We start from the raw sequence: 15,599 nt of genomic DNA, 5'->3' as shown, positions 1-15,599 counted from the left end.
CTTACAATTAAATAAGTCATATTTACACAAGAAAAAATATTCCAAACTCCTCATTTCCTGCTTACCTTACTACATATACTTTTATCTATGCTTTTGGTGTGAGTTACATGTATAGAATTGGTTTGGAGGAAATGCTACCTAATAATAAACTCTTCCACATCTCTTTCCAATTCCTGATTCAGTGATCTCAGGTTGGTATCTTGAAATTGTAACTGGCCATGGTGAGAATAATTTTACTACAGTAATTGGCAAATTCAAATCTTAGAATGACTTGTAGATTGTCAGGTTTTAAGAAAATTATAAAGTGTTGAAAATGTGACAAACGAATGTTTATTGTTTCTTTGCATTATATATAGCATACACAAAATGAGCATCTATTTTATATTCATTTGAAGAAAATTATCCAATTTAGCAAAGAAGTTGCTCATATTATTGATGAATGGATGAAATTCTGACATTTGTCTTCACTGTTTCCCTTTTCTTACCTATTAACATAATGAATATATCAAGTAACATGCAATCAGTACAACAATGATTTGTCAATTGCAATCAAAGTTTGGATACATATACAAGAATTCTGTAAAAAAAACTAGCAAAATAATTCAGGAAAAGAATCTATTATCTATGTGGAATTTAAAATTGTGTTTTTTATATTTTATCATTATTTATAACTTGCTTGCTTCATATCTATACATCAGTAAAAGTTATATCAAAGTAAAGCATGTAGACATGCCTAACATTTGCTAGAGGGGCAGTTGTTAAACATTTATCAGTTTACCTTTAGTTGAAAGAGAAATATTTCTACAAATTCCCCAAATACGGGAAGTGGAGAAAAAAAGCAGAGGTAAAAAGTTATCTGAAAAAATATAAGAAATACCAATATTTAATTCTAGTAACTTAATATCTAATCATTGGATTTATAAAGAAAAGAGGGAGGAAGAACTGGAGAGGAGTAATTTATTTTAAAAGAATGAAAATTATTTCTGAGTTGAATGGGCTCATTTAGAATCCAATAAAATGAATTGAATATATTTGTACCTGGGCATGGGAATCAATGTCATGGAGGGATGGCATGGGCCAATATTGTTATAAGCCACCTCTTTGTTATATATATATAATATTTAATAAAAATATTTAAAAAAACAGAAATGAAAGCAGGTAAGAAAATAGAGTAAATGAAAGAAGAGAAAGTGTAAACGATATCTGTAAACAATAATTCTTAGAAGTTTTTTTTAACTCATAAGATAAATGATATGAAATAGTGGGATGAAAATATTATTTTCATCTCCATGCCTTATTGACATGGTTGAATCAAAGCCCTAATCTTAATAAGTAATTTAATCAAGTACCCCTCAACAGAATCCAATATAATCAAGGGTATCACACCCAGAAAAATTTATTAGTTTGCAAAGATAATCTTTCACTTTTGGGGATTCACAAAAATAATCTCAAACTGTCACATGTGTATATACCACATTTATTATGCATTCATCAGTTGATGGACATTTGGGTTGCTTCTACCTTTTGGTTATTGTGAATAATGCTGCTACAAACATCACCACACAAATATCCGTTTGAGTTCCTGTTTTTAATTTTTTGGGGTCTATGCCAAAAAGTGGGATTGTTGGCCATTTGGTAATTCTATTTTCAATTATCTGAATAAATGTTAGGTTGTATTTCATTGTGATCTTTATTTGCATTTCCTTGATAACCAGTGGTGTCAACTACCTTTTCATGTGCTTGCTGGCCATTTATAGGTTTTCTTTAGATAATAGTCTATTCATATCCTTTGACCATTTTTAAATGTGTTATTTGTCTTTTTGCTCTCGAGTTGTAGCAGTATTTTATATATTCTGGATATAAAACCCTTATCAGATAGATGATTCATATTTATTTTCTCCCATTCTGTGGGTTGTCCTTTCACTTTCTTGACAGAGCTCTTTGATGTACAAAACTTCTTAAAAAGTTTTTGATGAGGTCTATTTTATCTCTTTTTTATTTGGTTGCTTCTGTTTTTTTGTGTCATATCTAAGCAATAACTAAATCCATAGTTATGAAGGTTCACACCTATGTTTTCTTGTAGGAATTTTATTGTATTATCTCTTATATTTAGGTCCTTGACACAATAAAAAAAATTTAATTTTTATATATAGTGTATGCCTAGAGTTTAACTTCATTGTTCTGCATGTGGACTTCACGTTTTCCCAGTGCCATTTGTTGAAGAGACCATTCTTTTCCCATATCAAAAACTCACTTGACCATAGACATGTGAGTTTATTTGTGAACTCTCAATTGTATTCCATTGGTCTATGTCTCTATCTTTAGGCCAGTACCACACTGTTATGATTACTGTGGCTTTGTCATAAGTTTTGATATTGGGAAGTGTGAGACTTCCAACTTTGATAATCCTTTGAAATATTGAGGTAGCTATTCTGGACCCACTGCAATTTCAAATATATTTGAAAATCAGCTTTTCCATTTCTGTAAAAAAGGTTGAGGTGTTTTTTTTGTTTTTGTTTTTGTTTTTAGTTATTGCATAGAATCTGTAGAAAACTTTGGAAAATATTAACATCTGAATAATATTGTCTTTCTATGTATGAAAACTGGATGTTTTGTCATTTATTTACATCTTCTTTTATTTCTTTCTGAAATGTTTTGTAGTTTTTAGTTTACAAATCTTTTATTTTCTTAGTTAAATTCTTTCTTAGGTATTTTATATTTTATTGAGCGATTGTGAATTAGAATTGTGTTTCATATATCCATTTCAATCTATTTTGGTGGTATATAGAAACATAACTAATCTTTTTCGTATGTTAATTTTATAGACTGCAACTGTGTTTAGTCTTTTATCAGTTCTAGCAGTTTTCTTGTGGATTCTTTGAAAGTCTTCTATATAAAGTATTATGTCGTCTGTAAATAAAGTTTTACTTTCTTTTTTTTTTTTTTTGATATAGATGCCTTTTACTTATTTTTCTTACCTAATTGTTCCAGTAAGGAATTCTGATACACTGCTGAATGGCAGTGGTGAAATAAGGCATACCTGTCTTGTTCCTGACCTCAGGCACAAGGTTTTCAGTCTTTCATCACTGAATATAAAGTGAGTTGTATATTTTATTTAAATTTTTTTCTTTATTAGAGAAATTGTTGGTTTACAGAACAATCGTACATAAAACAAGATTGCCATATACCACCCTATTGTTATTGGTTAAAATAATATTTTTATATTGATTTTTTAACATATTGGAGCTTCTTGATCAAGTTTCTGTACTCAAGGGATTTATCCAGAAGAGAGGTGGGATTCAATACACAAAGAGGTGACTTTACACAGTAGGAGGGACTTGTCCACTTTTGTATTAGCAAAATAGAAAGTATGTGGATACAGGGTAGGTGTAATGCAACCTTATATGAGAGAAGATTAAGAAATATGCATATGAAGGATTCTTCAATGGGTGTGAGAAGTTATAAGATAAGAGGGTTTGAGTAAAGGTTAACCTTAAGGAGACTTAAAACAAAAACAATCTCAAATTGCAGTAAATAGAATTTTCCAGGAAATAATGATTACTTTACACCATATATATTTAGCTTTGTTTGATCTCAGATAATAAAGAATTGTGTCACCTAGTTATTTTCTTGGAGTGAAAAAAAATTAAAGCCCATCCTTAAATGAAACATTTCAGAGATTCAAATGAAGGTAATTAACAATTGCCAGGCATAGCTTGAATAGTTCAGGTACCTTTTCACCTGTCTTTCTTACTCAACACTTTCTACCTGTGAAAACAAGCTTAGACATCAAAATTCCAATAGTCTTTGATTTAAGATTATTATATTTATTTTCAAACCAAGAATTCCTCCTTTTAGTGTGACATCCCACAGCATATCTGTACAAAATGAAACAAAACAAAACAACAAAAAAACTACCTCATTAGTATAGCATGTATATATAACATGTACTGTAATAACCCAAAATGGAACCTATTTTCCCTCTGACATTTCCCAGTTTAAATTTAGAAGATTTCTTTTCATTCTTCTGAAATCACATTTATATTTTTTATCAATACCTTTCTCCTTCTTAGACATGAAAGTGTGTGCAATTTTGCATCCCTGAATAAGTTTGTGCAAACTCTCAATTATACAACAAACACCCTTGCATATATATGCATGCTTAAAATTTTAAGGCAAAGTGATTTTTGCTAACATTATCAGGAAGCTACTTAAAATATTTTATTATTGGTCCTAAATATCTTACAAGTTTCCAAAATTCTGTTAAGCTAGGTTTGTTGGGGACATATTTTCAAGTTTAATGGGACCAGGCTGTATTTCCTCTACCAATATTGAGTGGAACAATTTTAAAATGTGATGTACAGTGTTAATCCACAAGAATCATCCTGCCTATTACTTAATGACATGGATATGTGATTGAAAAATTAACATTGACCTGATGGTTCAATGTGGCCTAACATGGATATTTCAGGTGCATAGCTTTTTCAGACTGATTTTTTCAAAAGGGAAGAACATTGTCAAATGTATGTTTTATATCTCCTTAAGAAAAATTATTCATTCAGTATTCTTTACATTAAATAAAATACATCTATACATATTTAGGATAATATATTTAGAAAATAGTAAGTGCCAGTTTGCTCAATTTACGTGCATTTGTTAAATTATTTCTTGTATCCTAGATTTAAGGCTATAGGAAGTAATCTTACTGTCTTCCTTCTATCACAGAAAAAAGAAATAGAAATCAAAACACTTGTCATTTTGTTCCAGTTTGCTAGGTTCTTGTTCAAATGTAAATTCCTGAAAGTGTTTATGAAGCATAAATCCTATATAAACAGGTTCCAAAAGGAAACCTCTTTTGTTTTTTAAATTAGAGCTGGGAGTCCTTGTAGTCTCTTTTACTTATCAGTACATAGTAAGTTATTTGTTTCTAAATTATCTAATAAAAAACAATTTTCCCTATCAGAACTAGACTGACTCATAATTAGTTGAATTGTCTTGGTGTTCATTTACTATGCTTTTTGAATACTAATAACATTATCTTAGAAAAACGTTAATCGTATCATGTGTTTCATGCTTTGAATGGTTCACTTTTGTTAAAAGCATCTATACATTCTCTACAGTGTTTCCTATAGACTTTCATTACTTTGCATTAAATTATTCATCATTTCTTTCAATACATAGAGTCCTTTTTATTTCTTTCTTAGTACTTTCTTTTCTATTTACCTATTAATCTCTCCATTTTATTTTTCTAATCACTTCATTACTTTAAGGCCTTAATTGGCAAAGCTCTGTCCCAGAATTTTTTAAAATATAGAACTTTAGGATTTTCTTATTGGTTTGTTTGTTGTTGTTTATTATTGTTTTTATTGAAATAAGGAAAATGCTCTAATGATGATTGAGATGATGAATGCACAACTATGTGATTATACTAAATATCATTGATTGTACACTTTGGAAAATTCTGTGTTTTATTAATATGTATCAATAAAATTAATTTGTTAAAATGTAGAATTTAGCATATAAAATTTTTACATCATTTTCTCAATATAACACAGAAACCTCAAGAGATTTACTACAGAATAAAATTGTTTGGGAAGCATATGAGATTAGGATAGCAGTAATAATTAAATTTAAAGTCCATAGTAAGAGTGGAAGTGAGTTTCAATGTGTCCATATGGAATATAGAGCCTAAATTTTGGGTCTGTATACCTCTTCTCAGGAAGCATGGAACTGATGTTTTAGTAGAAATCTAACTACTAAGACTTATGCTTTTCTGAGAGTCCCAATCATTTGCAAGAAACCTTGATATATCAGTTAGGGGAAAACTATTTATCAGTCAGAGTCCTGGCTAGAAACAGATGACACATGCAAAATGGGTAATTCGAACAGAAATTTTGAAGTGGAGGCTATATACAAAAGTTGTGGAAAAAGTGTTAGGAAAATTCAAAACATAGTTTAGTATCATTGTTTTGAAACCAGTATGTCAAAGGTACCACCCTTTAGCCTGAAGAGAAGAGGCAGAGTCGCTTACAAGGACCACCAGAGGACACCTGAGAGACGTGTGGAGAAGTCAGTCTGGAGAAGAGCTAAGGTCATTTGACATGTGATGAAGCCAAACAGAGACAACCGGAAGGATTCCTTTGATTTGACTTTCTTCCTATTTATTTTTTTGGCTTCATTTTTTAAAAAATTTATTGAAGTATGTCACTCATACATAAATATACATAAACAATAAGTGTGTAATAAAAGCTGTGAACATACAAAGCAAACATGCATAACACCCTATAGGAGCCCTATTCATCAACCCTCCACCAGCACCTTGAATTGTTGTGAGATGTTTGTTACAAATTATGAAAGGATATTGTCAAAATCTTACTGCTAATTATAGTCCTTATCTTACATTTGGTGTCTTTTTCCCCCAACCCACCTTATTATTATTTTTAAAATATATTTTTATGACAGAAGTTGTAAAATTACAAAATAATCATGTACATGTATAGAATTAAAAAACAACACCCCTCTATCAACCCACTCACTACACTGTGGTGGAATACTTGTTACAGATTATAAAATAATATCATCTGATTGTCACCATGTTCATGGTATACATTTGGCACACATTTATCATACTGTCCTATTATCAACACTGTAGGGAAGCAGACTTGGCCCAGTGGTTAGGGAGTCCGTCTACCACGTGGGAGGTCAGTGGTTCAAACCCCGGGCCTCCTTGACCCGTGTGGAGCTGGCCCATGCACAGTGCTGATGCATGCAAGGAGTGCCCTGCCACGCAGGGGTGTTCCCCGCATAGGGGAGCCCCACGTGCAAGGAGTGCGCCCCATAAGGAGAGCCGCCCAGCGTGAATGAAAGTGCAACCTGCCTAAGAATGGTGCCGCACACATGGAGAGCTGACAGGAGCAAGATGACGCAACAAAAAGAGACACAGATTCCCATACCCCTGACAACAACAGAAGTGGACAAAAAAGAAGACGCAGCAAATAGACACAGAGAACAACCAGGGCGGGGGGTGGGGTGGGAAGGGGAGATAAATAAATAAAATAAATCTTCAAAAACAAAAAAACAAAAAAACACTGTACATCTTTGGCTAGATACAAGAATATTTCGTTATTACTGCTAACCACAGTCCATAGGTCACTCCAGTTTTATTTTTCTTATGCATCTCCACATTCCCACCACCCTGCAATATTAAGGTACGTTTACTCTAGCTAACAAAGGACAGTCTTGCATGTGTATCATCAACCACAATTCTCATCCACCTTTGGATTTACTGTGCTATTTAGTTTCTAGATTATTCTCTAGCATTGTGTCATTTTCAGCCACATCCCCATTTACAAACCAGCTGTTACTATGTGTTACCATCTACAATACACATTTCCACACTTTTACAATAATGCTAATTAAAACATCTACATGCATTAAACCATAGTCCATCTCAGTCTTCCTCTTATCTCCTTTAAGAATCCACTACACACCATGAGGTCTTGAAGATATTTTCCTACATTTTCTTCTAGAAGTTTTATGGTTCTTGTTTTTATATTTTGGTTTTTGAACCATTTTGTGTTCATTTGTGGATAAGGTGTGAGGTAGGGGTATTCTTTCCTTCTTTTGTCTATAGATATCCCATTCTCTGAGTACCATTTGTTGAATTGACTGTTCTTCCAGAGTTGGGTGGGTTTGACAGGCTAGTCAAAAATCACTTGACCATACATGTGAGGGTCTGTTTCTGGACCATTAAGTTGACTGCATTCGTCTATGCATCTGTCTTTATGCCAGTACCATGCTGTTTTTACCACTGGAGCTAGGTAATATGATTTAAAGTCTGGAGATGAGAATCCTCCAACTTTGCTTTCTCTTTTTAAGATGTTTCTGGCTACTCAGGACCCCTTACCTGTCCAAATAAATTTGACAATCATGTTTTCAATTTATTTAAAAAAATGCGGTGGAATTTTTATCCAGATTGCCTTGAATCTCTATATCAAAGAGTAGGTTGATATCTTAACAATCTTTAGTCTTCCAATCCATGAGCATGGAATGTTCTTCCAATTATTTAGGGCATTTTTTATTTCTTTGAACACTAAGTTGCAGTTTTCTGAATATAAGTGCTTTACAATGTTGGTAAAGTTTATTCCTGACAATTTGGGTTTTATCTGTCATATTTTATTTTCACCACTCTTTTGACACTTTTACTTATTTTTATTGACATAATCTTCATTTCTAGACTCTTCCAGGACTCCCTCTTCTGTCTTTTCTTTTCAAGCTCTAGCACTACCTTTCGTATTTCCTGAAAATTGGTTCTCTTGGTTAGAAATTCTCTTTGTGTTTATAAATATTCTACACTCACCCTCATTTTTGAAATACAATCTTGCTGGACATAAGATTCTTGACTTGAAGTTTCTCTTTTGTAGTATCTTAAATATATCATAACACCCTCTTCTTACCTCCATGGTTTGTGGTGAGAAATCAGCACTTAATCTTATTGGGTATCCCTTATATGTTATGCCTTGCTTTTCTCTTGCTGTTCTCAGAATTCTCCCTTTGTCTTTGGCATTTGCCATTCTGATTAGTATGTGTCTCAGAGTTAGTCCATCTGGGTTTTTGTGAATGGGAGTACATTGTATTTCTTGGAAATGAATATCTATGTCCCTCAATAGCACTGGGGAATTTTCTACCATTATTTCTTCAAATATTACTTCTACTTTCTTCCTTTTATGAATCTTTTCTTGGTAATTCCCACTAGAAAGGCACAGTTAGAAGGCCAGGGAGAAGAGATTGTCCACACAGTCAGCCTCTTTAAACACTGGACAGAATGGAAGGTAGATCTGGAGGGGCAGGCAGAAGGTGTCAGGCACATCTGGCATAGTTGTTATTACTATGTTTCCTCTGTTCACCTTTTTTTAAAGAGTTATGCTGAGAAACTTATTTTACATTTTAAAGTAAGCATATATTGTATATTAAACATCCCTTATCCCTTAAGAAATAGTTTTGAAGAAATTAATGAAGAAAAGGGCTCATAAAACTATAAAACAATTTTTAAATCACAAATAAAGATAGCACATATACAAATGTAAAAATATTTAAGTTGAGAAATCAAGGATAATGAACAGAAATAATAGAGGTGGGATTCAGTTACCGTTCTCAAAATCTAAAAATAAAATTGTGAATGACAATTTTATAACAATAAGACAAATGTAATTAATGAGACAACATTTAAAACTTATACTTAGTTTAGGACATTGGTTACTCTAGAACATCCCTAGCATAACTGTAAGATATGTATAAATTGTTATGAAGAATATTTAATACATTAAAAAGGAAAAAAAAAACTTGCAAATTTTTTGCAAAGTGCAATATAAAAATAATCAAAGACATATTAAAATAGATATGTGAAAATATTTTAAAACAAAAATAATGAGAAATGTAATGGAACAAGAAAAAGTTAAACTATATTTCTTACCATCACATCTAGATAAACAATATCTTGATTTTTACTTTTGAAAAAGAAAGTATTAATTTGAAAGAATGTATGTTTAATTAAAAAGATTAAACTAAAAACAATAAAACTAATCTCAACAATATGGAGAAAGGAAATAATAAAGTATAATTTAGAACAATAAAATATATAATGATTTTAAAAATAAAAAATGTAGAGACTTAAGTTAAATGAACAAATAGGTAATTTGAATCTAGTTACTAAATATTTGTATATCTGTGCATATTTGTGTCTGTGTGTAGAAAGGGATCATGCTGTATCTATAAATATAGACACGTATGCACCCCCCACAGCATCACTATTTGAAAAAAGACATATTTAGATGTTTTTATGGCATTTAAAATCCTGTGATATTTTATATACAAATGGTTAACTGTTAGTGTCTTTTGTGATAAAATGGAATTACAGCCAAAAAACTATCAACGATGACTGAAGAATTAGAAAGACTTATAAAGGTCACTTACAAATAAAAATAAAATGGAAAAGAAACTTAGAAAAATACACTTCAAAAAATATACCAGGGAAGTGGATTTGGCCCAACGGTTAGGGCATCCACCTACCACATGGGAGGTCCAAGGTTCAAACCCAGGGCCTCCTGACTAGTGTGATGAGCTGGCCCACATACAGTGTTGATGTGCTCAAGGAGTGCCATGCCATTCAGGGGTGTCCTCTGCATAGGGGAGCCCCAGGGGCAAGGAGTGCACCCCTTAAGATGAGCAGTCCAATGCAAAAAAAGTGTAGCCTGCCCAGGAATGGCATTCCACACATGGAGAGCTGAGGCAGCAAGATGATGCAACAAAAAAGAAACAGAGATTCTGGGTGCTGCTGACAAGAATACAAAAAGTGGACACAGAAAAACACACAGTGAAGGGACACAGAGAGCAGACAACTGGGAGGGGAGCAGTGAAGGGGAGAGAAATTTTTTTAAAAATTAAAAAAAGCAAGACCCAATTATATAAAATATATATATATGTATATACAAATTCCAAAATATTAAATGAATAAATTACACATATATAAAAACACAAAAGTGGATTTCCAAGCAATGTTAATTTTTTAATGTTATAAAAGGATAGAAATTTAGCTTTTGCCTTTACTATGCTAAATATGATTTCTATATTTTGAAGTTTGCTTATGCATTATGGCTTAGGATGTGTTCAATAGTTTCATAAGTATATATATGTATATCATAAGTATATATATATATATATATATATATATATATATATAAGAATGAGTGTGTGTGTTAAACCTGTGTATTTTTTATTGCATTTTCCTTCTTTACTACTAACTGCTAAAAGAATTGTATTAAAATCTGACTCTATCATTGTGTAATTGTCTATTTTTCCTCACAGTTATCAATTTTTGTTTTATATATTACAAAGTTTTGCTAGATTGATACAAATTTTAAAACATTATATCTTATGGTGAACTGAAATATTAATTTTTTAAAACTTTTTAATTGAAGTTTATCATTTATGCATGAAAATAAATAGTAAATGTATAATTTGTGAACTTACAAAACAATCATGCATAGTATTATACTGGCTCCCATACATTATACCACCTTGAAGACTTTGCTCTGTTGTGAAACACTTGTTACAAACTATAAAAAAGCATCATTGAAACACTACTACTAACTATAGCCAGTATCTTATATTTGGTGTAGTTTCCCCCAACCCACCAGTTTATGACACCCTGTATTAGTATTATATACACGTTATAGTTCAGGAGAGAATGTTCTCACATTTGTTTTGTTAACCACAGTCCATTATCCAACAAATGTTTCATTGTATTACACAGTACAATGTTTTGTACAATCCATTCAAAATGTACACCCAGTGATGCTCATTCATTACAGAATTGGGCTGTCATCACTTCAGTCTATTTTAGAGTGTTTTCATTACTCCAAAAGGAAAAATTCCAAAACCCTCTGAGACCCCCTTATTGTCCTTATAATTGATATATCTTCTTGGTCATTGCTGTAAAATATTACAATATTACTGTTAAGAAAATCCATAAGTTACACTAGTTGTAATTTTCACATGTATTACCATACACTTAACCTTTTGTAAAGAAACAACATTCTTACTTTTAACCACAGTCTTCATCCATCACCAAAATCACTATGTTACACAGTCCTGACACTATTCCCTAGCTTCCTTTCAATGGAAATATTATAACCAGAGACTAGCTTTTCAACCACAATCATTTATAAATCAGCAGTGTTGGTGATATTCACTATAATACATTACCATTGACTCTATTCATTTCCAAACATTTACAATAAAACTTATGTATTAATTAGCCAAAGGGGTGCTGATGCAAAGTACCAGAACTCTGTTGGCTTTTATCTGTACATCAGTTTCAGTAAATATAGTATGAATATGTAAAAAGATTATTGCTCTGGAAGGGAAAAGGTTTTATGTTGGATATGTGGGAGTACTGTATATTGTATATATGAATTACTGTAATCTAAAACTCTTGTGAAGATAAGCTAAATAATTAGAAAAAAGAAGAGGATGGGATGTAGACACTGAGGAAAGGACGGAGGTGGTTGCCTTGCCAATTTGCATACAGGGCAACACTTATTGCAGTGATGGAAGGCAAAACATCAAAAACAAAGCTTTCACATTTTTTAATTTTTTGATACCCCAATTTATTTTTACCATAATTTTTCCAAATTAATATGTATTCCATTTCTAACTTTAAACTCATCGCTATATTCCATTTTACTATTAAGGGAACCTGGCAATATATTGGGCTTCACTTTTCAGGAAGTTTTGGATCACAGAGAGGTTAAAAAATGGCAGCGGAGGAGTACTGGTGTGGGATGTTATTGACAGGGGACACATGGTTGACAGGGAGTTCACCAGGGTATATATCCAGGGTACATAAAAATGTTTGGATATTTTCATAGTGGATACAATTAAAAACAACAACTAAGGGAGTGCTGAGTTCCTAGCCAGGGGAGCTCTATCACAGAACCTAAAGGAACAGCAAAAATCCCCCAAGTGCAATGGCAAAGACCAAAAAAGAATGAAGATCCAACAACGAGCCCTTGATACTGACTATGTTTGTTAGCCTGTGCACCTGAAATAAGAGCTAGGCCTAGAGCTGCAGGGTGCCTAAGAGTTACCTCCTGAGAGCCTCGGTGTTGCTCAAATGTGGCCAGTCTCAAAGCCAAACTCAGCATGTAAATGTGTTGCCTTCCCCCCAGCGTGGGACATGACTCCTGGGGATGAGCCTCCCTGGCACCGTGGGATTACTGCCAAGTACCAGCTGATGATGTAACTAGAAAATTACCTTGAATAAAAGGGTCAACTCAGAGCAGCAGAATATCTCAGTCTACATATAATACCAGGAGTTAAAAATGCTTTTTGACCTGAATCAAGGGGGAAATGGAAAGGACAAATGAGTTTATATGGCTGAGTCTCCAAAAAAGAGCCGGGAGGTTATCAGAAGGGTTGCCCTTATGCACACCTGAGCAGAGTCCCAGAGACAGATAAAGTAGATACAACCCCGGGTATTGGTTCTTCTGAGGGCTACAGAGACCCACAGGTTCTATGGTCATGGCAGATGGAGTTCAGTGTCATGTCAGTTGGCCCTTCTTTGGAGTTTGTGTTTCTGTGTGATGGAGCTGGACTCAGATGTGATCTCTTTTCACAAATCTCTCCTGTTACTTTTATCTGAACCATAGTTGGTACTGGGGTTTAATATATACCTAGGGGATCTGAATTTCTGGACTGACGATATGATAGCCAGGCCCTGAGCCTCAACAGACTTCAGCTCCTACACTCTGGTTTATTGGACATACCCCACTCAGTTAACATGGAGTTGAAGAAGGTCAACCACCACACCATGGAGCCAAGAGTGCCTACAGCTGAAAGCAGGAGGATTGCATCCAGCATCCATGTGGAATCTAAGCCTCCTCTTGATATAGATGTGGAGTGGACACAACCATTCCAAGGTCCACAGGATGGAGGAATAGAATAAGGATTAGAGTGGATTTACTGATATTCTATTCATGAACTAGTGTGATTAGTAATCGAAGAAAATGTGGCATTGGTGTAGAGAAAGTGGCCATGGTGGCTGCTGGGTGTGGGGAATAGGAGGAAGAGATGAGATGTGGAGGCATTTTCGGGACTTGGAGTTATCCTGGGTGATGCTGCAGGAACAATTACCAGATATTGTATGTCCTCCCATGGCCCACTGGATGGAACGTGGAAGAGTGTGGGCTATGTGTGGACCATTGACCGTGAGGTGCAGCAGTGCTCAGAGATGTATTCATCAAATGCAATGAATGTCTCATGATGATGGAGGAGATTGTTGCTATGGGGGGAGAGTGGGGTGAAGGGGGTGGGGGGTATATGGGGACCTCATAATTTTTTAGTGTAATATTAAAAAATTATAATAGAAGCTTACAGTCACCAGGCCCTTTAAGAGTCCAACTCAAGGTAACATCAGAGGTACTTTCTTACCCAAAGTCTGTTGCTACATGTTGGCACAAGATGGCAGGCGATGTCTGTGAGGGTTCCACCTTCCTTCTTTCCCTTAAGGCTCTGTGGTCTCAGCTTCTTTGGATCTCTGCTTAGTCTGGCATAAGGCTCAACATCACTCTCCCTGGGGCTCTTATCTTTCTGGCTCAGCTGCTCTGGTTTCTCCACAAAGTCAGCTGTAGGCTATAGAGCTCATCTCTCTTCCCTGGGCCATGTCTATGGAGCACTCTCTCTTCCTACTCAGTGTTCCTGTGTTCTCCTTCTCTGTATTTATTCCCCTGTCTTTGACTGAGCATCCATTTATATAGTCCACAGCTGTAGGCTAGCTGCAGGCAGGGAATCAAACCAAGCTGCCCTAATGACATGGTCAAATAGAAGCCTTAATGTTGATTTAATAATGTAAAATATGAAACCTGAATCTAATGCAATCTAATACACCCAGAGGAACAGACCAATTTACAAACACATTCAGTATTTCTTTCTGGAATTCATCCATAATATCAAACTGCTACACCTTATTAAAAATTCTGTATACATAAATATCTGCTCCCATTCTCAACCCACATTCTGTCTCTTAGTAACCTAGACTCCAGGGTTTACTTCTGAGTTTGCTCATTATGTGAACTTATATTAGTGAGACTACACAGTATTTGTCCTTTTGTGTCTGATTCATTTCACTCAGCATAACATTCTCAAATTGCATCCATGTTGTCATATACGTATTGATTTCATTTCTTCTTTCAGCAGAATAGTATTCCATTGTATGTATATTCCACATTTTGTTTTACCACTCATTGGTTCATAGACATTTGAGCTGTTTATATATTTAAGCAATTGTGAAAAACTCTGCTATGAAAATCAGTGTGCAAATGTCATTTCACATCCTTGCTTTCAGTTCTTCTGGTTATATTCCTATAACAAGATTGCTGAATCATAAGGTAGTTCTATATTTATTTTCTTGAGGAACTGCCACACTCTCTTCCTCAAAGGCTGCCTCATTCTATATACCCACCATCAGTGAAGGAGTGTTCCTATTTCTTCATGTCCTCACAAGTAAATTTAGTTTTCTGCTTCTGTAATAATAGCCATTCTATAAGGTATGAAATGATATCATGAATCTCAATATAGTTTTGATCTGCATTTCCCTAATAACAAAAATATGGAACATTTTTTCATGTTTTCAGCCATTTGTATTTGCTCTTTGGAGATAAGTCCATTCAAGTTTTTGGCCATGTTTTTAATTGGGTTGCTTCTCTCTTAAATATTGGGTTGTATGGTCTCTTTTTATAACATGGACTATAAACCCTTATTGGGTGTGTGGTTTCTAAATATTTTCTTCCTTATGTAGGTTGCTTATTCAATTTCTTGACATAGTCCTTCAAAGCACAAAAGAGTTTAAGCTTGAGGAAGTCCCATTTATCTATTTATTCTTTCATTGCTCATGCTTCAGGTTTAAGAAACCTCCACCTATCACGAAGTCTTGAAGTTGTTTCCCTACATTTAGTTCTAGAAGTTTTATGGTTCTAATATTTATATTTAGGCCTTTGATCCTTTTTTGTTAGTGGTGAATATAGCATATATTTTATTTAGTT

This window comes from Dasypus novemcinctus, chromosome 1, assembly GCF_030445035.2.
Source record: "Dasypus novemcinctus isolate mDasNov1 chromosome 1, mDasNov1.1.hap2, whole genome shotgun sequence".
NCBI classification, from domain to species: domain Eukaryota; kingdom Metazoa; phylum Chordata; class Mammalia; order Cingulata; family Dasypodidae; genus Dasypus; species Dasypus novemcinctus.
The sequence above is the reverse complement of the archived record's forward strand: the minus strand, read 5'-3'. Positions refer to the sequence as shown.